The sequence below is a fragment of the Neodiprion virginianus genome, chromosome 3 (genome assembly GCF_021901495.1).
Source record: "Neodiprion virginianus isolate iyNeoVirg1 chromosome 3, iyNeoVirg1.1, whole genome shotgun sequence".
NCBI lineage: Eukaryota > Metazoa > Arthropoda > Insecta > Hymenoptera > Diprionidae > Neodiprion > Neodiprion virginianus.
Window position 1 is genome coordinate 29,548,419 of NC_060879.1, and position 15,907 is coordinate 29,564,325.

General features: G+C 41.7%; 1 long non-coding RNA gene across 1 annotated transcript; it reads left to right on the forward strand.

Moving 5' to 3' along the window:
* Positions 1–9,725: 9,725 nt before the first annotated feature.
* On the forward strand, positions 9,726–10,541 carry LOC124300329 (uncharacterized). Its single transcript, XR_006907197.1, has 2 exons — positions 9,726–10,081; positions 10,444–10,541. It is a non-coding gene; the product is annotated as an uncharacterized LOC124300329 (long non-coding RNA).
* The last annotated feature ends 5,366 nt before the right edge of the window (positions 10,542–15,907 follow it).

Here is a 15,907-nt window from a genome sequence, read left to right on the forward strand (position 1 = left end):
AAAATAATTCTTCGTCAATGGTAACAGTTTTTTTTGTGCGCAATAACAAATTAGTATGCCAGAGTTCTCCATAAACTGGTGATAAATTAAAACTTCAACTATACAGAAAAAAGTTTATTTATTACGACCAAACTAAGTTTATAGTTCAAGTTCGGTATCATCGGCACTTGGTGCGTTAGATTATGACATTGAGTCAAATTGATCTTACCGCTACAGGAGTGAGTATTCTATGGAATGCCAATAACACTCTTACGTCAATTCACAGCTAACGAGAACAAAAAGATGTCTCGCCGCTGTCTGCCTGAAGATACGTGAAATTCTGTCCTAATGAAGAGTAAAAAAACATCTCGTCATGTTCGCCATTTAACTCATTCCATCTAAGAAATATTCAGGCATCGTAATAATGCGACATTGAAGACTGTACACTCGGCGTCTGTGACTTAATTGATTAATTGATTATGAATTAATTTTACAGTGTACAAGTAATATTCACTAATGCCTCAACTTTCCCGTTAACTTCTTATCTGTTCTTTTGATTCTATACGAATTTTATTTCGAAAGAAAACAAGTTAACCCAAAGGTTAAGGCATTAATAAATATTACTGTGCAACTAATTACTGTCGTACATAATGCAATAACCAGTCTCACATATTGATCACTTAGTTTTGAAGTTTATTGTATAATTCCATGTGTGATACATGCAAGTGGACATATTATTTAACTTTTAAAGTGGTTCTCCCAATTTCGAATTTCTTTTACGTATTTGTGAATAGTGTGAAAAACTGTGCTGCAAAGTAATTTGTAACATATATTTCATGGGCGAAGGAATAATGGTGAGATTCTAGCATGGAGAGCCACCGCGAATTAGAGTTATTGAATCTGTGGTGTATTGAGTTCGATCGCACGTCCCCGGAATATGTTTAAATTCTAATAACGTGATTTACGATGGCAGAGCGTTTCGGAATCCAACCATCTCATGAGGGGGGGCTCAGGAAAATGCTCCAGTGATTTGAATAATCGGTCGATATTATGCATACGTAGAGTGTTCGTAAAATCACATTATACAACAGGCCGTTAAAGTGACCCCGAAAAGAATACAAAAAGCCGAGGTAAAAATAGCGGCATCTTTTTCCGACACCTTCGCGCATTGGGTAGATTTCACAACCTGTTATGAAAAATGGAAAGTAAGGTTGAAAACAAAAAGAATAAATTAAGATTGCCAAAGAATGACCATATCCCGAAAAACCCGTGTAATGGTGATGGGCAACGCTTTTGCCTCTCAGCCACACTTCCACGCGTCTTCAAAGATAAGAAATATGGCTTGACGTTGAACCTTCGGTCACCATGGTGTTCGTGAGATCGGAGAAAGGGTGGCAAACGGTTAACACAGAAGCACCGATGGCCCTGAGAGTGTATCTTTATAGAGGGCGGTGACTGGGGGGTTATAAAAGTAAATGTCCTACTGTCAAGGTTGCCTCTTGGTTTTCACGCCGACGTAGCTGGCCGACTGGATACAGTTTGAGGATACCAGATAAACCTACCGGGTAATCTTCTTGTAACGAAGAGCGAACGAAACTGGCCTGGAAAACGTTGGATTAGGATTAAAAGCTTTCGAGGTAAAGATCCAGTTTTAACTTTACTGTGGTTCATGTCAATTATACAACCCGCATAAAAGTCTTCTTCGAGTGAAATGCGCTTGAGCAGATCGTGACTAAAAGGGGATCCCAAGCTTTCAACCTACTTGGTACTTGTACTCTGCACTTGTTCGAAATGATGAAAGGAACTTCCTCTAATTCATCGTTCTTATCGACGTGATATCAAAGACTTTATAAAAGTATTTCTCATACTTATGTAAGTTTGCACACAGCGACGACTGGTATTGTTTCAAATATATCGATTTTAAGTTCACGCCAGTTTCAGAGACTTTCAGAAAAAAATATCGAACAAGAAATCATTCTTTATTTACCAAGTCCAATGAATCTAACAAAGTATCGATGATAGAAGGATCTAATTTGACGTTTCTATTATTCAATTCCTTATAACTAATTGTAAGTACTCTCAGCTTTCATAAGTTGATTTTTGTATGTTAGCTGAACTTTTGCCTATACATCTTGAACTCATTACTCGAGTAAACCACATGTATTCTGCTGTACAAAGAGTTGATGTAATCAATGCAGACGAAGCTTTGAAAATCCGTAGTCTGAACAGGTAATTCGATTCACGTCACAAATCAAAGCTGGCCAGAATTAGAGCTCAGCAAGTAATCTAAACTAGATCAAAACTCAATTAAACGTGTAATGCAAATCGAATCTTAGAAATGATTGGTAGGTGTGCAGTGAATAGAGTAGGTGTGGTTACCAATGACAATACCTCGCTCTTCAGAAACAATTTTCCAAACGTTAAGCTGCGCCTGCATTAAGACAAATTGAATTTTAGACTAATTCGGATGACAAAATCTTGCGAGAATGGGAATCTACAACCAAGTGTTCGCAACCAACCAAATTTCCTCTTATCACGTTTGACGAAGGATGATTTTTCACCAGCAGTCAGTACTGTAGACTCTCAATGACGACGACGTGATTTGAGCTTCTTTCGATTTCACCGTCGTGAATAATGCAAGTAAATAAAATTTATAGAAATCTTAAGTTTCGGTTGTATTCTGATCTTTACGTTTTGACAAACGTCTTCATGACACATGCAATTGACACCCTGCAAGTACAGTAAACCTTGAAAATTGTGGCTTTGTTGCTAGCCGATGATATCCGGCTCTTTTCCTGAAATGCTTTTACTCTAAAGCCCTGGTCAATCTGAGGGCAGCCAGGCGACCTGGAGTGCACGTTCAAACCTCGAATAAAACTACCAACAGAATGACGGGCGACTCAGATAGCATGAGGATTGTCGATGAAAATGCATATTCCAAGGCAAGTGGCACTCAATTAAAATTTTTGGAAAATTGAAGCTACGCCTAGCTGCGACTAATCAGTGAATGGTGGTTTGTGAAATACATACCCACAATTTGTCTCGACTGATTGTGAGGAAAAAAAACTTTCAGTATAATTATCTTGCTCTAGGTTTATGAAAGCAGGACCCATTTCCGGCCACTCATCGTAGTAAGGTTCAAAAATTTCTCTCATGCTCCTATTCGCAAAGGTATAGACAATGGTTTTCAATCTGTACACGTGTACGCTGAACAATTCTGAAGACATACTAAATCTAGCAATTCTACAAATTCGACTGTGAAGATCGATGAAAGCCGGATTGCACATAGCATCCTAAGCATCCCTGCATGAATTAGACATGGGGAAAGTTGGTCCGTTACGAGAAGAAAATCTTGGAAAGATCCCTTCTGGCGGAAGCTTGCCTGGCTCTATCCTACTCGAATCTTTCTGGATCACGTCTGAAGAAATCCGAATAGTAGTCGTGCGTTATGAATATTGAATGAAGCTTCCGGCGAACGCATTGCCTGAGAATTCTCGCTGTTCCGAGCACGCACGAGGGCGCCTCGCTGGAAAAAATGTTGACTCTTTAGAGGAGTAATACACATGCCATGCACGGTAAGTAAAACCTGTTATATACACTGCTGGAAATTCAGCCGGTGAATCTGTTGAACATTCAAGTTTCGTGTCACCTCACGGAAGGAAGAAAGCGCTGCGGATCTCTCATCAGCAGACTGAATTTATCTTTTGAAATTACGACTACGCTCCAAGTAAAATGTCTTAATTTCATGGTGCCTGACAGATTTAGGCATAGTACACCTTCTCAATTAACGGTCGAGCTTGACTTGTTGAATTCCAGCTGAAACTTGGTTTGTTAGCCTTGAAACGTAGTAAACAACCGAGTCAGACTTCGAGGCAACATCCCGACGAGATTCAAATAATTTTGCATCGTTTTAGCAAAATGTGCTTATAGCTTTGGGGGAAACACTCATGTAACCTCTGCGGACTTTGTGTAACTTCAAAAGCGTGTTCAGATTTATTTCCATCCTGATTTACGGTAATGAAGGTTGAGCGCAAACGCCGAAACTTTTCCGCCTTCCCTGATATCTCGGACTGACGAAAAACTTTTTTCATTTAAAACGCGATCAATTGTTATGGCTTCGGTGTATCCAGTGTCTTGTTATTTACCTCGAAGAGGAATTTTTTCAGAATATCACTTTCTTAAGTATCATTGTCCTCTTGGAGCAGGTCGCAGACAATCTACGTGCTCCATAGAATCAAGTTGGTAAACGCTTCGCAGTCGACGACCCATTGTTAAGCACCTGTATGGACGAATGTATGTTGAACGTCCCTCGCAACCTGAATGGGTATTGAAACCTGGCATTCATTCCAAGAACTGACACAATGCATTGTTCGCTTTGATCCATATCAATGCAAGCGGTTGGAATCTGACGTTTCTTAAGACGCTGGAGAAATTTTCTGGAATAAACGAGTGCGAGGTAATGGTGCATTGTCAATGTTCACTTGCTATCGGATAGGAGTCTTCCATATAAATTTTTTCGTCACCTTATCGCCTATTTGCCTATACAAACTCAGCAGGCAATAGAACCAATTTGAAATTGGATAACTCGCTGAATCTGAATTCAAATTGTATACCTCCGGGCACGCGTAGTCTGTCATTGGGTCGGTTATACACGTCTTAGAATTCGAAAGGACCTTCTACTCATTCCGTTATTGATTTCCCGTGCAGCTATTTTATTGCAGACGATGAAGGTTCCTCTAGTGTTGAATAAACGTCTTTGCCGTTGGTTTACGCAACCCTGTTAAAATATTGCACAATATACGCATATCCAACGTGATGATTTGAATATCTTAAATATTGACCGACGCACAGCAACTTTGCACAGCAAGTAACTCCTGCGGCGTTGAAAGTTCTTTGGGGATCGTTTATTAGCCCCGAGAGAACGGAATTTCAGGTGTAAAAAGTTATTCGTTGCCCAAAACTTTTCGTTTCATGATACAAAGTTGCATCACGTTTCATTAATTTCTGCTTAGTGGATACGGTAAACCAGAAAACAGAGTTAAGGGGACGAACAAAGGCGTTCTAAATACTGTGGTCGTTGCCGGGATCAAACCAGTAACTAATTAATGGATGGCCCCGAAATATTAAATTCACGTACCGACGTGAAACCTCTCCATCCCCCAGCATACTTCCGGGGTATGTCCAATATCGTTTGAGTATAGGAAGCGATGTGAAAGTTAGTAATCTACGAATGGCAATTTGCAAATTTGCAAAACATCGCCTACTGGCAAACAAATTGAACACGAACAGATCAGGCTTCACATATTACGGCTCATACACACCAAGATTTGAACTTTGCTCTTTCGAACTCTCTTTTAACCTCTGTCCTCGCAAACTTCAGCATCGTCAGATCTTTGACGGCGCCCTGATGTCACAGATAAACCATTCACCGAGAAGTATGCTGAGGTACGCTGATTACACGTACCCATATTGATCCCACGTTAGGTTCGGTGTCGTTTGCGTTTGTTATTTCGTCCGGTCGCCTCTCGAACGACGCAAGCTGACGTCTGCAGAGGCCAAACGACACGGGTAAAGTACACCTCCTACATAAGAATAGGATATAAATAGCAATATCAGCTGACAGCAGTGAATTTCCTGCACGGTTCGCCGGACCAATTTCCTCCTCGGCGTGTACCCGCGCTTCTTTGGTACGTTTCGTGGATGACTGGCCTTGTTCCGTTTTGGCGCCAGTTTTACTTACGTGCCTGCGTCATTGGCTCCGCTTTCTTACACCTGAATAAACCAGAACTAACCACGTCTAACTAAATTCTCGAGAAAATATTCCTCAACCCTCGCCCCCCGGGGCATTGCCAGCTTATTTTCTCGCCTCGTGAGGAAGATAAGGGAAAGCGGAGAATATTCTTCAAACCACGTCAACTCGCCCACCAAATTACAACTGGTAATGCGGTTTCGCTAGTTTTCTAAATTACAGGCCGAGGCGAGTCGAGCGGACATCGCGGTGACTGGAAAGATAATAAAGAAAAAAAAAAACTATCTGCCGTTGATTCGCCATCATGGACTTTCACATGGGCGATATCAGGTATATGGTCTCGTTTGATAGCGGGTGAAATCCACGAGATATTGGGACCGAATTGTATCAGTGGTTTTGTTTGCAGAACTCATCAAACAGCAATCTGACCATATGGCTGCTTAGCTGCTGAGCCGGGATTATTCTGTGCATCGAATTAATAACTTTTGCCGGTCATCTGTCTTAAAAGATTCGACGTTTCGCGCATTTTCAACATCGTGCGTACGCTCCGAAGTGAATTGAAAAGTTTTAGACAATCAAATGAAATGATATCGGCCTGAATCACGCCAAGTCACATCCGGCTCGAGTGCGGAAAATTTGCAAACGATTTCCTAGCGCAGCTGCAGCTTATGTGAAATTAATGTCACAAGCGTTCTGTTAATCCGCTTTTCGAGATTACTACTTACAAATTTGTTTTATTAAGAGTACCTGTTATGTGCAACTCGCTTATGCAACTCCATTTCTGTGGAACGGGAAATTGCTAGAGTAAAATTTAATTGCAAATTCAAATAATTTACCACCCTTTGCTGCAGCGTAACGAACTTATCGAGTATATTCAACATATAATGCATGTACGTATACTTTTGTGCACATAGTAACCGCAATCTTCACGAAATTGAAGGAACGCTGATTAACTACGATGTAATATGGAGTCTTGATTAAAATTCAAGGCACGAATATGGCTGCGATGCCTAGTATGAAAATTTTGATTTAGAAATTCAGCGACGATTTTACGGCATCAATTATAACTTCATAGATTGATATATTCAAATTAATCCAATTTCACCGTGCCCGTATGGAGAGGCGATAAATTTATCGAATAATCACACCCGCTCTACTCTTTTCTCAATGCTTGAATAGTGACACTCGAGTAATATCATTTCAGATTATCGATGCCGGCGAAATATCTATGTGACATCGCAATATAAACATATATACCAGCACCACAGAATTATCAGCGTAAAATTGTGATAGTGTTTATCCGATAGATTACATCGAATTATCGATATACCCACTTTCACGGCAACTTTCCATTCCAACCCTATCCTTTATGAACTCTGATTAGGGTGGTTGGTGACAAGTCCTTATGCAATCCTGTCAGGTCTGGATGATAATGCTTATTGTTCTGAATTCAGACAAAGGCGTCGCTCGTCAGACGATGATATATTTTCAAGTAATCGCGAAGCATTGATGCATATTGTATTTCCATACTCCCAAAAAAAAGAAGTTATTCAAACTTATTCGTTATGGTTACTGAAATTTCTCTACCCCAAATAAACTTAAGAGTTTTCATCTTAATCGGCAGACCTCGCAGAGGCAACGTGGCTATCTGTAAATATACTCTGCAGCCGGAAGTAAACTAAGTAGACGTAGGATAAAAACTTTGGAGGGCATTTCAATGAGCAAAGATTGGCTAAGTAGATTTGGGAATATGTGTATACATTATAACGGAAGGGGAGAAGAAAAGCTTTGGATTACCCAGTTCCAAGCGGCTTGCGAATACCGTGTCTAATACCTACACATAATTTCAGCTCCAAAGAACTCTGCAGCTACTTACGTCAGTCGTCTTAAATTAACCTAGCCCCGAGCTTAGTAGGGTACCGGTATCACTAGAATTCTGCTCTCTTGAGGGGAACGCGTATACACCCTTGAAGTGAGAACTCCTACAGGGATTACCTGTCCCTAGAAAGTCTTGTCGGCAGACAGTTTTATCACGGCATTTCACTGATCTTCGCGTTTAAGTATAACCAAGTTAAAATTAGAATTCGCGATATACTACGCACCTCGAGGTTGAATACATAAAAGTATACTAGCAATCGGAGATCCTTGAAATTCTGAAAGAGCACCCTGTTATCATTAAACACTTTCGCATCGAAGATGTATGAAACTGTACGGTGTAAGTGAAACGTAAGCAACGAAACGTACGTACGAAATTTATTTTCAGCATTCAATGTAAACGAGTGAATAAATTAGCCTGCGACTGTAATGTAACGAGATTTAGAAAATGTACGAATAAAAGAACCTACGTCAAACTGAATCTACATGTATTGGAAAATCGAGAGAGTCAGTTTCTCCGAAGTCCCTCAGGGGGAAAAGATCCCTTACGGATTGAGGAAAAATATCTTGTTTCGTCGGAAAGTTCGCGGCCATCAATGCGCCTCGGAGTCCTGCCATCCGGAAGTATGGTTCTGTGACGTAAATTGGTTCGCATTCACGTATCTTCAAAGTAAGCAAAAAAATAAAAAAAGAAAAAAGAAAAAAAAAAGGAAAACACCGTTCTAAAGAACGAAGGGCGAAGAAGATCGGATCTACCGACGCCTTTTATCGTTAGAAGCGGGCGCACATTTTGTAACGGATCGATTGTCGCCCCGCGGTCAATACAACGTACAGTATCTCAGATCTGCGGGCGCTTGACCAGGGATCGGATTGCCGGGTTAAAAATCTGCCTCGTTCTCGCTATAATAAGCCCCCTAAATTTTCCACCCGATCACAGCTGGTTAGACCGACCCACCTGGAGGCCGCGTCACCTTGATACGAAGCGACGTAGGTACACGGGGGCGTCTAACGATATCGTTTGTCACCCGAAAATAACGAGACGGCTCTGTGACTCTGGAGACAAATTTTTCGGGAAATGTGTCTCGATATACATTTCACCACCCTATCCATCTTGTTCTAGTCTGGACGAGCCTGCATAGCGCGCCCTGAGGGCAATTGCCTGAAATTGAGCTTGGCTTGTCTCGTTTATTTCCCCGCTTCTTACTGCGCTCTCCTGCCCCGTGGATCCGTACCCTCGAATTTTTCTCCAACCAGATGCGACTCGTTGCGGGCATTTTCGACGGTAAATACCTCCGGAAAACAACCCTCGAGATTTTAGAGCTAAATTACTGCCAGCAATTAGTCGCAATTAGCCGTACTTACCGCCCATTTCGTATCATCAAAGAGCCTCGAAGAAAGACAAACCCGCATTTTTGCACACGGGCATATCATGGGAGTTACCGATAATTACGTACCACCCTCGTACAATGGGCAATATGGACACTTGTATCCTCTGCCAACATTAATTTGATCTTATTGAGGGTGTCACCTCAGGCCGTGTGTTTATACAACCTCTTCACCTCTCCATTCAACGTATACGTTGGATGGGCTGGTGCGCGAGTGATTGCCTCTGAAAATGAATGAGTCTGCCTCTTCTAATTCACGCCTTGGCACGTTAACACCTTCATTTACTCGCGATCCAACCGTGTACACTTTACATGAGACGGAGAAATGGCTCAATTACCGTCGTCGCGATACAAAACAGTCAAAATTACGTTAGGCCGTCGGGAATACATGAAAGGGTACCTATCTAATCACCAAATTCGAGGTCCACCTCTAATTGAAAGAAGCTGTGCTGCAATTGGAATAGCAGCTTTTACAATCATTTCCCCAGAAACGGTATTTTCACCTTCGATAATATTTACCTACTCCCTAAATTACATATTATCACAGGATACGTGACAAAGGCTAATCGACGACCTGTTATTTGTGTGCGTAAACGTACTCGGTATCAAACATTCGCTCTACCAGTCAGAGAAGCGTTTGATAGCATCGAAGGGAGTGGATGTGAGCGTCGCGACGCTACGAGGCGCAGGTTGCGAAGGCGCCTGGGATAGCATTCGATGCGTGACAGTCAGTCCACACGCGACCATCCGCCAAGTGAGCCACGTGTTTAAGCTTCCGCCAAAAGTCATGCCTAACTTAACGATTTATCGTGGTCTTGATTGTTACTTCTAAAATTACAGATGCGTGCAACTCAATTCAATCTCGTTTGGTGCTTGAAAGATATATCGACGAATTCATCTGAAACTTGAGGTGAACTGTTATATCGGCAAGTTTGTTTTTGGAATGATGGAGAGATAGAAACTCGTGGCCACCAGTGTCAAATCAGTTCAGCTTTCACAATATTGCCAAAATTCGAGTGACAGGTTTTTAAGCACGCTAATGTGGAAAATAAAGCAACGTATAAGGACTACGCGTTGATATGAACGTTAACAGGTGTTGGCAAACAGTACACACGAGTACATCTATATGGAAAGAAACAATTCGCTGGACCAGCAAGTTTTAGAGTTAATATAGTCACAGTAAAAAATTTAACCATCAAAGCAAATATTTCACTGCAAGTGTAAAAAGTTTTGCAAGCATAGCCAAGTGTAGTTTCAATAATGTAGCTAACCCGTTCTTTGATCTTTAAAAATTTTCGCTGATGCGTCAAATTTACGAGCTGTGACTATATTAAGATGACATTTGCTGGTCCAGCGAATGATTGTTTCCGTGTAAAGTTAATTAATTTGCGAACGAAATCGCCTGACTTCAAAGTAATATTTTCTATAATTGTTTTTCCACTTGTTTGATTGAAGAGAGATCAGTCGCTCGAAAATGCCGAGCTTCAAAGAATTCATTTCGGTGGCACTTATTTGACCAAATTAATTTTCAATTATATTCAAACCGCCCGGGGGACCAAGTGCGGGTGTATCTACATCAATATGTCAAATATAAATAGATATTCACCCCGTGCATGATTGACGAGTAAATTATTCATCGATATAAATACCGGTACAGTGTCATTCCCAAAATCGCGAATCGCATCGAACCAACCAGCAATCGCACGGTTTCTAATGGATTATAAGACGGCGATCTCCTGATTTCCGGGTTAAAGAATTTTCTCAATTTGCCGAAATCACACTCGAGACATTACGTCCGAATAGTTTGTACGGCCTTGCGTACGACCCTGAACTGGAAGAACGTAAAATGTGGAGAATCCAGTGAAGCATGACAAGAATGCTTACAGCGGCGGTTAACAGCCTTGAATTTGAATCGCAATTCGCCTGGTTACGACTGAGCATTATACGAATCAACACACCCTTTCAACGTAATCCTGAGAATGTGATACTCCCCCTAATGACGAAGGAAGCTGGTGCCTTCGGGCTTTGGTGAGCCAAGGATGTAGCGTGAACATTCGAGGGTAAGTACCCTTTATCATTCAATTTTTACCCGCGACCCTTGAAAGCGTTGCAGGTATATGTGTGTACATAATGCATGTATACACCCATACGTGCGTATAATACGAACTTTATTACGGTAGTTTGGGGACTGCGTAGGCTCGTATAAGCTGCCGCTTCATCCCCATCGAGTCTCCCGAATTTTTCACTGAAAATATACCGTCGTTGGGAATTTTTTTTCCGCCCTCCATCTTGACCCTCTGCAGCCTCTTATAGCGATCTGATTTTCAACGAAATTTATTAAGCTTCGTACATTTTGAAGCCGGTCAAACACCTTACGCGTTGACGACTCAAACTTTGGAATAAGTTTCTTCCAACTTTTTTCTCGTTCTTCTTCCTCCTTTTATATTTACGGACCTGTAAAAATGGCGCCGAACTGCCAACTCGACGTAACGCCCTACGTAACATTGCACGGGTATAAATTAATTTTGATGAGGATTGAATCTTGAAATTGATATATACATGTATTGTATAGCTGAAAAAATGTTTAACGTCGTTTAGGAATGAGAATTCTGTACTTCTAGAAATTTGATAGATTTTTAGCGACAACTCTTGTCTTGTTCTTACTTTACCGGGTCTGTTCTTACATGCGATAACTGAAGATTTCCCCATTTCCCTGATCTGAGAGCAACATACGTCACAAGATTAAGGTTACCGCATGGAACGAAGAATCAAACCGGCTTTAAATAGCTCTTGACGGCTTGATTTCTATTTATAGAAATTCGGTTGCCGAAAATTAAATCATGCAAGCCAACCCGTTTGTAACAACTGGATTTCGGACAGCGGGCAGGAGTGACGCATGACTCATAACGTTTGAACGCTACGTTAGAGCTGAAGGGGAAAATTAATGCTCGGCGAGTAATCTAATTTTGAAACTCTATATAGCCGCGCTGGAATGGGCCAATTCCGGAGTCTGGAAAATACCAAATGTGCAGGTATGGGATTTGGCGTTGAGATTAGCCGCGTTGCGCAGGGCTGTTGGATTAGCAGTATCGGCGTCCGACGATCCGGGTGTGCCGTGTACACGTGTATGTATAACGCTGAAGGGAATGCCGGGAAATAAGAGGATTCGAACTTTGGCGGGTAAAGACTCTTTGAGATGGGTGCAAGACTCGCAGGAGCTTACGGCATGCGGGTTTTCTGTAGCCGGCCTGCACACCCCAGCGATCATTGTTTGCCGCGAGATAGGAGTGCCGAAAATAACCAGAACTCATTGACGTGTGTCAGCCTGATCAAGGCTCGGCTTATCGAATCGCTTTTTCGAGAGCGAAAATTTCCACCGACAAAAACTTTCCACGCGTTAATGTTTTTATCGCGGACACGATATTATAATTACGGCCACACGATATCGTGTTTGAGCACCGCTTGGGCATCCGGAATGATCAATCCGAAATAAAAAATCTCTCGGAATGCGACCGCTTATATGGGTGGAGCCCAGCTGGACTTGGACCATTTCTCAACGACGCGCGTGCAGCGGGATATGAATGAGGTGAGATTAATTTTCCACCCTCCGTATATAATACACGGCTTCTTGCCGTATATCTTCGGCTTCTGCAACAGAGCGTGGTAAAAATTTTACGCTAATGGGTGTACTAAATTATTCGTGAAAAACAGAATGCTGCTGCGAAAAGGAATTACCCGACGCTCTTGCGGCGAGTTAATAAAAATAGACACAGTTTGACGTTTCGCACGTTTATATGTATATACGATACCCGCGTTACGCTCAATAGCTGCTCGTAATTCTCCCGAGTAATCGCAGCCGAGAGGAATTAGTGAGAAATTAATAGCGAATAAAGAATTACGATCTTATAAGGCTGCCCCTCTGGACCAAAAATTTATTACCTCCTACAATTCCTTTGGCGTTATATGTACCCCCGGCGGCTTGCGCGCCAGCTACCAAATTACTCTAGAAACTATAGGTAATATAAAGACGAAATTGCGCGTCTGCCCGTCGCGACGATATTTTCCCGCGCTGAAATTCGATTGCATCGCACTGCTCACTTTACAGCTGAAATGAATATTAAAGGGGTCAGCTGGTAGGGTCGTAAAAACTAAAACCGTACCAGCATCCAAAGCATGGAAGACCGTTTCACATTCTGATATTTTACCGCGTAATTGTACTTTCCGCCTTCGCGAGCGGTTTTCCTGCGGAAAACAAAAGCTCTGCACTGGCCTATTTTCGAAAACACTATTATAGCGATGCTAGTCTAATGGAGCAATTTCGATTATTCAATGACAGAGCTAAATTCTGCAATTTCTTTAAGTTTTTTTTTTTTTTTTTGTTCCTACTCTTCGATATAACTATGAATTTTTATCAAGATCAAATCATACAAATCCAATTTATACCTATACAAGAATGTATTTTGAAAATTGCTCACTGATGCCTCCAAGTTAATAGCGAGTATGAAACCACGAATAAAGAAATAGCTATCAGTCCCTACTTCGTGCCTTGAAATTCGAAACTCCACTTCCAGTCAGAGCCTGTAGCTTCAGCTTACACAATCCTTATTTCGGCGCATTTTTCCACCCAAACTCATAAATATTTAGAAGGCCTCCGCGAAGAAATTGAGAGTTGTTATTTTTTTTTATTCATCTCTCTCCGTGCAAAACCAAAACCTTGGCCTGTCTCGGTAGGTGCGTAACAGATTACACCTACCCGTCGGTTTTCACAACGATCATTTGCCTGAAAATAGGATAAAGACGATAACAAAGTTGCAGGGTTTAAGGTCTCTCTCGGGAGCTGCGGAGTGGTTAAGGGCAGATTAGCATAATATTATTCAGCGTATAATTCGTACGTCTGCGAGATGATTATCGTATCCGACTATGAAGATATCGTCAGCTGAGCTGGATGAAAATTAGGAATCGATCGCTCGTCCGATACCTCTGTTTAAAATTTCGGCAGCCTCGCGTACAAAGCGAGATGTGATCTTCGCTGGAGGGAATTCCGGACCCCTCGGCTGTTCCGGTAGTCGCACTGCTCATGTGCCTCTTGCGTAATATTCAACTATAGCTAGGTCGCCTCCTAAAAGCAGCTCTTCCGAAGCGTGCTAATTAATGCAAAGCTCGAGCTTGTCTCCCCTCTCTTGTATAACCGCAAAATTGAAGGCGATAAAAATAAATCCTCAGGTTTAGAGAGGGTATATTGTGGATTACTTTTTTCTCTTCTGCTTCGAAAACATTCGGCGACATTACAAAACCGCTCATACACCTGTTATAAGACAGCTGAAAATTATTTTTGGCTTAGTTTTATCGTCGAACTGACGCTCGTGAAGATCGAACTATACATACATACCTAAGGCAAAGTTTAGTCATTGTGAAACTGGAAAATTCATCGTTAGAATGTTTACTTTGCTGAACTTTTGAAAAAACAATTAAATTCCACCGAGAGTCGTGGCTTTCAAATCATTCCGATTAGATCACCTAATTTTGCCGCGCTTAAAGGAACTAGATTTTATTGAACCAAATCTCAGTAGACAGAGCAGACGGAGTGCAATCTTCTCGGCTCGCCCTAACCCAGGGTGCGTAATCTTGCGACGCCTTTATACCACACTCTGTAATTTTAGAACCCTGCAGATTGGACGCGAGTATTCGCGATACATAGCAGAGGTAGGTGGCAATGCCCCTTGGAATGATGAAATGTCAACAGCTTGGAGACGCGCGAGGAAGCGCGCTTCTCCGCGTTGGAGCATCAAAATCAAATCAGTACCGAGGATTGCCTCGACCACCCCGCGACTATGCAGCAGTATTGTGTTTGAGTTAGACGCGAATTGGAAGAGGTGGGAAACCTTCTCCTTCCGTTCTCACCGTCAATTTCAGGATTGCGGGGAGATTGGTTGTCTCACACCTTCGAAAGCTCACCGCGAGAATTGGACGCCGCATTGCATGTTGAGAAATCGTTACTACCGAATGACACGGCATCTCATTCCGATTGTCGGTTCGCCACTTCCGACTTCTCTCCAACTTGCACCCGGGGGAATTTCGCAAGTAATTAGAGTCCATATATATAAACGATGGTACAGGCCATTAATAGACTACTGATAATTCCTTTTCACTAAATGTAAGCCGAAAGCACAAGTTCTACTACGTGCTATGACAATTTTCAGAAACCGATCAGAAAGGTGACTGAAGATTCGGGCTTTGTTAAATTTCTTTCATCCCATTGACAGTTGGCAATGATAGATATCGTTTGTCTAGTTTCAATTGTTACAGCATTCGACTCTTCAAATTACAAGCGAGACTCTTTGACGTAAACAGAGAAAATTCTACTAAAAATTTTTCGTCAAAAACATTTAAATTCTTCTTTTTTTTTTTTTTAATTGTTAATTATCACAAAAAGTTTCTTCTGAGGAATATAATTTTTTCGATTTTTTTTCTTTTCAATGAAAACCTCTGTTCGTACGACAAGAGGCTTCTATTTCTAGGAGACAGAGACATTGGCTTTAAAAAGTCAATCTATGGAGAAAGGTTCATTCGTCTGACCGATTTTCAACGGACAAGTATTATACGTAAAGAATTGTGAATAAATGTTGATCCCTTCTGCGCAATTCACTGCGCAAATCTCATTTGCAGCATATCGAGCAGAAGTGCTGTATTTCATTTAGATGCCTCGCAGCTCGGTTTGTCTTCACCGATCTCAAGGTGTCCTACTCGGCAGCACCTCGATGACACCCGCGTCGATAACTGATACTGCACGGTAGTGTGCAATAAACTTCCTCGACGGGAGATGAAGAGTATAATGTGCGAACATAAAGGGGAAGAGAGAAAGTACGGGGTATTAATCCACGTGCATCTATATTTCACGTGCACAACTAAACAAGTTTGA